General features: G+C 47.3%; 1 non-coding gene across 1 annotated transcript; it reads right to left on the bottom strand.

Annotated features, from left to right (window-relative positions):
* Positions 1-379: 379 nt before the first annotated feature.
* Positions 380-451, bottom strand: TRNAV-AAC. The gene has a single exon. It is a non-coding gene; the product is annotated as a tRNA-Val (tRNA).
* Positions 452-6,113: the final 5,662 nt, after the last annotated feature.

The raw sequence follows: 6,113 nt of genomic DNA, 5'->3' as shown, positions 1-6,113 counted from the left end.
CCCGGGGTCTCTGGGCTCCGAAGCCGAGCTCTGCCCTCTGCCCGAGGCCCCACGGCTGTGCCCGGGGGAGCCCGCCGCCCGTTCGGCCTCCGCGCAAAGCCACACCGCTTCCCTGGGGGAGGAGGGTGGGTCAGGGAGGAAGAAAGGCCCCCTGAGATCTCTTTAACTAACGTCCCTCTGAGGATTTAAGTTTTTTTTTAAATATACACACATATATGTACATAGATGTGGTTTTTAAGTATATACACATATATGTATATATTCTTTATTTTTTAATACAACTGATACTGTTTTTTTGATTTGTAAATTTATTTTAAATTTATTTTTTATTTTTTGGTGGGGGAAGATAATTAGGTTTTCTTATGTGTTTATTTTTTGGAGGAGGTACTGGGGTTTGAACCCAGGACCTCATGCATGTTAAGCATGCGCTCTACCACTGAGCTGTACCCTCCCTGCTGAGAATTCAAGAGTTTTTGAAAATGTTTACATTAAGACCAAAATTCACTGCATAAATTACATGCTTGGATATGTCGACTTTTGATGTCTAAGTGAAGTGACCTCAGTTTCTGATGACTTCGCATAAACCACCTCCAAACCATTGCTGGTTTAGTAGACGTCCCTATGTACTCACACATGTGATTCTTTTTAACTCAGAAAAATGAATGTAATTTTTATGGCTTCTGGATGATAAATTTTAAAGTCAATATTATTGCAATGATAATTCTCTTAGCCCCAAACGGAAGTCTAATTTATGAGAACTGGGCTGGGTTTCCTTTGGGAAAGAGTGGAGAATCTTCACTCAGGGTAACTAATGATGGACACAAATAGCTGGAACAGAAAGAACCTGAAACCACAGGAGAATAAGGACCTTGGTAGAAAACTCAAGGGAAGAATTGAGGGTCACTAAACCCAACAGTGTTAGAAGCAGGTATGGCGTCTGGTGTCTAAAACTTATAATCTGGAATCAAGTTTACGGGACTCAGGACAAGAGTCCAGCAAATTGGAAGGTGAGATGAGAGAAGGTCTCGAAAGTCGACTTGTCGGGGCAGCTTCCTTGCTTCCTCCCTGAGCTGCAGATGTAAATCCACACGGTCGAGCTGGGGCCACACCCTGCTTATACACAGGGCGACTCTCATCCCTGCCCCAGATGGAGCGGCTGGCTCTGGGCGGTTGTACTTGGCGTCATCTGGCTTGGGCTATTTCCAGAGCGCAGACATGGCCTCGCCCCCAGCTCAGCAAAACTGACCACATTGCCAATGAAGGGAATTTTGTGGGTAAAATACAGGGTTCTGAAGATTTGTGTCTGAGCTGGGTCAGTGCCCGTAATAGTTTCCACCCTACCCACTTGTGAAGTCACAAGATACCTTTTCTTTCTTGTCCACCTTTATTGAGAGATGTGTATGTCACGAAATGATCACCACAGTAGGTTTAGTGAACATCCAGCATATCCTATTGATACAAAATGAAAAGAAAGGAAAAGATTTTTTTTTTCTTGTGATGAGAACTCTCAGAGTTTGCTGGCTTAGCAGCTTTCATACATAACATTCAGCAGTGTTAACTGTGTTTATCAAGTTGTACATTACATCGTTAGTAGTTATTTGTCTTAAAACTGGACATTTGTACCTTTCGGCTAACTTCATCCAGTTCCCCCTGCTCCCTCAGCCTGCTCTGATCACCCAGCTGTGATCCCTTTTTCTTTGAGTGAGTGTGTTTTTGAAGTGTAATTGACCGGCAGCACTGTGTCAGTTCCTGGTACATGACGTCGTGATTCCATGTTTCTGTGCATTTCAAAATGACCACCACAAGTCTAGTAACCATCTGTCACCATACAATATGATGTTATTATTGACTGTATTCACCAGACTGTACGTTTTATACCTGTGATTAGTTTATTTTATAACTGAAGTTTGTACCTCTTAATCTCCCTCACCTATTTTCTCGTCCACCCCCTCCCTCCCCTCTGGTAACCATCTGTTTGTTCTCTGTATCTGCGAATCTGTTTCTATTTTGTTTGTTCATTTGTTTTTTAGATTCCACATATAAGTGAAATTATACAGTATTTGTCTTTCTCCATCTGATTTATTTCACTTAGCATAACACTAAGTTAGGGTTAGGCACATTTGGCAAGATTTTGTTCTTATGTTTGAGTAGTAGTCCATTGTGTGTGTGTGTGTATGTGTGTGTGTATGTGTGTGTGTGTGTATGTGTGTGTGTGTGTATGTGTGTGTGTATGTGTGTGTGTGTGTGTATGTGTGTGTGTGTGTATACACACACACATACACACACACACACACACATACATACCCACACCACATCTTCTTTATCCAGTCGTCTGTTGATGGAACTGAGGTGGCTTCTATACTTTGGCTGTTGTAAATAATGCTGCAGTAAACATAGGGGTGCATGTATCTTTTTGAATTAGTGTTTTTGTTTTCTTCAGCAATTCCACTGCCAGATACGTGGATTGTTCAGTAAGTCTAGTTTTAATGTTTTGAGGAACCTCCGTCTGTTCCCTGTAAGTGGCTGCACCATTTACATTCCCACCGGCAGTGCACTCTCAGCCTGTGTGTCTTCAGATCTGAAGGGAGTCTCTTGTCGGCAGCTTGGATGTGGGTCTTATTTCTGTGTCCTTCAGTCAGTCTGTGTCTTTAATCGGAGCGTTTAGTTCCATTACATTTAAAGTAACCATTGACAGGCATGCACTTGCTGCCTCTTTGTTCGTTGTTTTCGGGTTGTTTTTGTAGATCCTTTGTTCCTTTCTTCTTTTGGTCTCTTCCCTACCGATTTAATGGACTGTCTTTAGTGTGATGTTTGGGTTTCTTTCTCTTTTTTTTTTTTTTTTTTGGTGTGCTTCTATTACAGACTTCTGGCTTGTGGTTCCCATAAGGTTTATGTATAGCAATCTGCATACACGTGGTTGTTCTAAGTTGATAATGTCTTAAATTCAGTGCCTTTTAACAAACCTGCGTTCTCACTCGTCCCGCGCACACACTGAGCGTTTCTGACGCAGGTCTCGCGCCTGCTGTGGGTGTCCCTGGCTCTGGGCGTGGGCGGCTGGACTGCTCTTGCGTCTAACCTTCCTATTCGCTTCTTAAGTGTTGGATCTACTGGCTTTACTGTATATTTAACTTTGCCAACGAAATTTTTTTTTCTTTCACAATTTTCGTACTTCTGGCCATGGTGTTTCCTTCTCCGCAGAGAAGCCCTTTAAGGTTTCTTGTGGAGCCAGCTTAGCGGCGATGGGCTCTTTTACCTTCGCGGGTCCGCAACAACTCTTCATTTTGCCCTGAAATGTGATGACGGCCTTGCTGGGCGGCGCGTCCCTGACCGGAGGTCATCTTCCTTCCATCGCTGTAGGTGCGCCGGGCCGCACCCTGCCGGCCTGTGCAGCTTCCACTGAAAAGCCGGCTGCCGTCTTACAGAGTTCCTTTGTACAAAACTGGTTCTCATTCCCTCGCTGTGTTTTCTATTCTTTTCCTTTACTTTTTGCCGTTTCAGTCACAGTGTGTACTGACGTGGGCTTCTTTGGGTTGATCTTATTTGGGGTTTTCTGTGCTGCCTGGACGCGTGTCCTCTCCCAGGCTAGGGGAGCTTCGGCTGTTATGTCTTCACATACAGTCTCTGCCCCTTTCTCTCTCTCTCTCCTTCTGGGGCTCTCATAATGCAAACGTTAGTATGTATGATATTATCCCAGGGGTCTCTTAAACTGTCCTCATTTTAAAAAAGTTCTTTTTTCTGATCAGCTTGAGTGATTTTCACTACACTGTCTCCCAGTTCACCGATCTGTTCCTCTGTATCATCTAATCTACTCTTGATTCTTTCTAGTGTATTTTTTTTTATTTCAGTTACTGTATTATTCAGCTCGGTTTGGTTCTTTATATTTTCTAACTGTTTGTTAACCTTCTCACTGTTTATCTATTCTTCTCTTCAGTTTGTTGAGTGAATTTATGACCATGTACCTTGAACTCTTTATTGGGTAAATTAACTTATCTCCACTTGACTTAGCTCTTCTTCTGGAGTTTTATCTTGTTCCTTTATTTCAAAAATACAATTCCATTGCCTCATTTTGTCTGATTCACTGTGTCTATTTCTATGTATTAGGTAGTCAGTTCTGTTTCTTGATCTTGGAGGAGTGGCCTTTTGCAGGAGACGCCCCGTGGGGCCCAGCAGCACACTCCCCTCTGCTCACCAGAGCTGTATGCTCTAGGGGGCCCCTACCGCAGGCTGCACGGGCCCTTCTTTTGTGCGGGGCTGACTAACGTGGCCACGCTGGTCCTGGCCCAGCTGGGTGCCAGGCAATGCCCAGTGCAGGGGCTGTCAGCCACTAGTGGGTGAAGCTGGGTCCAGGGGCGGCTGGCTGTGGGTCCAGGGGTCCTGGAGCTGGTGTTGGCCTGCTGGTGGGTGTGACTGGGTCCCAGGGCTACTGGTTGGGGGCCCAGGGTGCCTTGGGACTGATGTGCCCCCCTCTGGGTAGCACAACCAGAGCCCAGGGGGCTGGTGCCTGCTCATTGGTGGGTGACGCTGGTCCTGGGGCAAGTGCTCGTCCACTGGTGGGCAGGGCCAGGCCCTGGGCCATCTGAAGGATGGGGCTGTATCCTAGGGGCTGGGGGTGTTAACCTGGGCCTACGGCTGCTGTCAGCCTGCTGGTGGGTGGAGCTGTGTCTCCATGCAGCTAGCTGCGTGGCCTGCAGGGGACCCAGGACTGGTGCTGACTTGCTGGTGAGCGGGGTTGGGTACTGATGCTAATAAGTTGGAGGGAATACTCCAGAAGGGTGCTCACCAGCCCCAGTGTCCTCTGATAGAACAAGCCCCCCAATGGCTGCCTCCAGCATCTGTGTCCCCCAGTGAGTCCCAGGTGCCCCCCCCCCCAGGAGGCTCCCCAGGATCAGTCAGTGGGTCTGACTCTGGCTCTGTTTGTCTTTTTATGGCCCCTTCTTTATGTCTTTAGTTGTAGAAGATCTTTTTGCTAGTCGTCTTGTCATTCTCGTCAGGAGTTGCTCTTGTAAATAGTTGTAACTGTGGTGCGCCTGTGGCAGGAGGCCAGCTCAGGGTCTTTCTACTCTACCATCTTCTGTGGTCTCTCTTAAAAATGTCTGAAGAGTGTTCTTAATTCAGTGGGATTCTTCTGAGTTCTACCTGGGCCCTTCCTCCCTTGGTCCTGCCTTGATTGGTTTCCATGGTTTTCATTCTCTTGCTTTGTGTCTAGTTATTCACTCAGCAAATCTTTATTGAGTCCCTAAAACATGCTAAGTACTGTGAAGCACTGTGGTAGAGCTAAATATACAATGGTGAAAAAATAAATACAGACCCTTCTATTATGAATTTTATAGTTTGAGGAGGGTTGCAGACAAAAAAGAGAAATGTCACGTCAGAGGGATGGGGGCTTGACGGAGTGCCCATGCTGCTCTGGGACTTCTAGCAGCAGCATCCAGCGTAGATTTTGGTGGCAGTGGAGATATCAGGGAAGGTTTATTGAAGGAAGTGATACCTGCGCTGATATCTGTTGTCTGTAGTCAAAGCGGTCAAGGTCAAAGCCAGCCAGGTGGAGGGAGGGAGGTATCTGGGGAGGTCGGAGCACATTGAAAGACCCAGAAATGAGAAATAGATGAGATGGATTACACTTGTTGACTCCTCCAGAAAGCAGGGGCCACGTTAGAAGTAGATGTGCGAGGGGTTTGTGGAGGGAAATCCCTGTGAGGGACAGAGTTGAGGAAGCAGGAGTGACGGAGAGGAGTCTCAGGGCTTGTTGCAAGCCTGATGCTTGTGGAAGTCACGAGGGAAGAAGAAGGGTAGAGCTGGGGAAGCTGAAACTGCAGGGCAGCTTGGGGGCCAGCTTGGCCAGTACTTGCAAGAGTCTCAGAGTCCCAATAGGGGGCAGAAGTGGCCAGGATCCTGCCCTCCCCGACCAGCCACCCACTGTGCTCGGTCATCGGTCATCAGCTGGGAGCAGCCCCAGGGGAGCGGGGCTTCAGGGTGAAGGGGCCGCGCTGTGAGTTAATGAGCGTCTCTCCTTGTAGCAAAATCCCTCTTGAAGGGAGAGCTGAGCCGCTGCCCCGTGGCTGCCTCCCTCATACAGCCCCCCCCCGCCCCCCCAGCAGAGGAGCACGTCCGTG

This window comes from Camelus ferus, chromosome 23 (genome assembly GCF_009834535.1).
Source record: "Camelus ferus isolate YT-003-E chromosome 23, BCGSAC_Cfer_1.0, whole genome shotgun sequence".
Lineage (NCBI taxonomy): Eukaryota > Metazoa > Chordata > Mammalia > Artiodactyla > Camelidae > Camelus > Camelus ferus.
This window is presented reverse-complemented; position numbering and strand designations above follow the sequence as displayed.